The sequence below is a fragment of the Leucopleurus acutus genome (genome assembly GCF_964270905.1).
Source record: "Leucopleurus acutus genome assembly, chromosome: 4".
Taxonomy (NCBI): Eukaryota; Metazoa; Chordata; class Mammalia; order Artiodactyla; family Delphinidae; genus Leucopleurus; species Leucopleurus acutus.
This window is the reverse complement of record NC_139146.1, coordinates 57,338,372-57,341,218: the sequence shown is the minus strand read 5'-3', so window position 1 is coordinate 57,341,218 and position 2,847 is coordinate 57,338,372. Positions and strand designations below refer to the sequence as shown.

The 2,847-nt window shown below is 38.4% G+C and overlaps 1 pseudogene across 1 annotated transcript; it reads left to right on the top strand.

Moving 5' to 3' along the window:
- The first annotated feature begins 307 nt into the window (after positions 1 to 307).
- LOC309961178 (protein-L-isoaspartate O-methyltransferase domain-containing protein 1-like) lies at positions 308 to 834 on the top strand (annotated as a pseudogene). Its single transcript has one exon. The product of its transcript is annotated as a protein-L-isoaspartate O-methyltransferase domain-containing protein 1-like (transcript).
- Positions 835 to 2,847: the final 2,013 nt, after the last annotated feature.

The window sequence follows — 2,847 nt, the reverse complement described above, 5'->3', positions numbered from 1 at the left end:
ATCAGCTTCTAGACCTGTACTGTCAGTCTGAATGGGAAGGTGCATGGCATGGCTAGGTCACCCTGATCTCTCAGCAGCTTATCAGAATAATTATATGAGCAAGTTGGCACAGCTCCTGCTGTTCACAAAATCATCTGTCTCAAGATGAAAATATTCCAACGTGAACATATGAAGAAAAGCACTGCTAAGATTTGAGTTCAGTGAGCCCACATTTGTGGTTGGTAATTGCTCCCGGAAAGCAGCTGAGGGTCATCAGTATTATCGAGATTATTGTGGAGCTGGAGTCCAGAAATACTATGAGAACTACATGAAAATATTACTAAAAGTGGGAGGCATTCTAGTTATGCCTGTAGAAGATCATTTAACACAAATTATGAGAAGCGAACAAAACACTTGGGAAAGTAAAAATATTCTTGCTGTTTCATTTGCTCCACTTTTGCAACCAAATAAGAAGGATAATGGCAAACCAGAGTCTGTGGGACATCCCCACGCTGTCTGGAATATACAGAACTTGCTTTTATTTACATTCAAAGCGCACGGAGACATTTCATAAGTAATGAGATGCAGGCCAAGGAGGGGTCCCTTAAAGGGCTCCACCCAAAAGAAAGAGTTAAACAGAGAGCTACACTTATGTATTTGTAGGTAATCAGCTTATTCCTCAGCCTCTCAACAATGAGGAGGATGAAAAAAATAGAAGAGAAAGAAAAGGAAGTGGAAGACCACAATGAAGTTAAAAGAGCCACCTCAGAATTTACTGAGAGAAAAAATTATGAAACTCCCCCCCTCCCTCGTGAATCTTTAAAAGCTTACTTGACATATTTTAGAGAAAAATAACTTAGATCAAGAAGAAAGAATGCCTACTGATAATTCCTCTAGTCTTTAAAATGTGGCATTTGTTAGGAGTTAAAAAGAGAGAGAATGTTTTCTTTCATCAGAGTGAACTTACAGTAGAAAAAAGTATCTTCTTTCTGTCAGTAATAAAAATGATGTATTCAGTGATTAAAAATAATCCCTTTCATAAAATATATTTTTCTTTAAGTCTTGGAAAAATGGCTGTTTTAACTCAGGATGACTTCAAGAGTGGAATGCAACAGTAGTGCAGACTTTGTGTAATGTAAATCCTGTTCTGATTCCTTATAGATTTGTAGTGGTGAGAGTTAGATTTAATTTTTTTTTTTTTTTTTCTGTACGAGGGCCCCCCACTGCTGTGGGCTCTCCCATTGCGGAGCACAGGCTCCGGATGCGCAGGCTCAGCGGCCATGGCTCACGGGCCCAGCCGTTTCACGGCATGTGGGATCCTCCCACACCGGGACACGAATCCGTGTCCCCTGCATCGGCAGGTGGACTCTCAACCACTGCACCACCAGGGAAGCCCAGGTTTAATTTTATGTAAGGTTACATAACTGTTAAGCATATATAATCTGATTTGAATCGCAGTTGATTGCATTTCCTCCAAAAAAACTTTCTTATTTAATAAGGAAATAAAATCCTTTGTAGTCCCACTTCCCTTAATTTTGTTGCAGTCACTATTGCTGAGTTGCTATAGATGTATTCCGGGTAATATATGAGTGCAATAATCATACAGAGAGTGAATAATTTAACTTTTAAAAAAGTTTCATGGAATTCAATAGCACTGCTACTCTTGCTTTTGAATCTATTGCCCGAAGACGTGGGGAAGATATCTGCTTCTCTCATAGAGAATTTAAGGGCACATCAAGTGAATAGTAAAGTAAAAAGTCTATACTTAATAGAACTCTTAATTTGTGTGGACCCTTTACATTTTCAATATTTAAAAATAATGAGGTTATCTTACTCTCTGGAGTTTTAGAAGAGAGTATATTTAGGATTGTTTTTTCTACAGTCCACTCTATAAAGTATTTGGTTTAAAAAAACAACAACAACAAAAAAAAACACTGTTCTTTTTGACTGCTGATGGTACAGACAGTGAGTGAATAAGCATGAGTGATAGCCGCTCTCTTGGGATAAGCTCAGTAGCTGGGCCAGAGCTGATTTGCTCAGGTGGTGCACTTTAGCAAAGGGAACTTCTAGTTCATCTGCTATTTATCTTTGAAAAGGTAGGGTTGAGCTAGCCTACATTTACTTTGAAATTAATCTTTGTAGTATAAGAAATATTCACAGAAATTATACATAGAAACCTTTTGCTTTGAAAATTCAAAATCATAGTGTAATCTTTGGGACCTATGTTGTGCTCATTTAAAAATGCTTCCCATTTTTTTTTGTCTGTTTCTTTTGGTAGAATTATAATGACTTTCAGTTTTTGCTTAATATCACATAAACTATCATTTAAATGTTAGTTGTAGGGGTTTCCCTGGTGGTGCAGTGGTTGAGAGTCCGCCTGCCGATGCAGGGGACACGGGTTTGTGCCCCGGTCTGGGAAGATCCCACATGCCGCGGAGTGGCTAGGACCGTAAGCCATGGTCACTGAGCCTGCGCGTCCGGAGCCTGTGCTCCGCAACGGGAGAGGCCACAACAGTGAGAGGCCCGCGTACCGCAAAGTTAGTCATAGCTAATCAGTGATAAAACAGGTAATGAGTACCATTATTAGTTTGTTTCTTTTCTTCCAAATTGGGCCAGAAACAGTTATCCTTTCTTAAGAAAGTGTACAATGTAATACAATGTAACATATTTGCTACTTAGTGTTACATGGATTATATATTTTTTAAAAGGAAAAATTTGAGAGTAACCCTTATTACCACCAGCATCACTGTTACAGTGGTTGATCAAGTATGCTTAAGAACATCCAATTAATGTATAGTAAAAAGATTATTATCTCTCAGCAAAGATTCAACTATTAGTAATACATAGATGGTTTCAAAATTCTCAGCT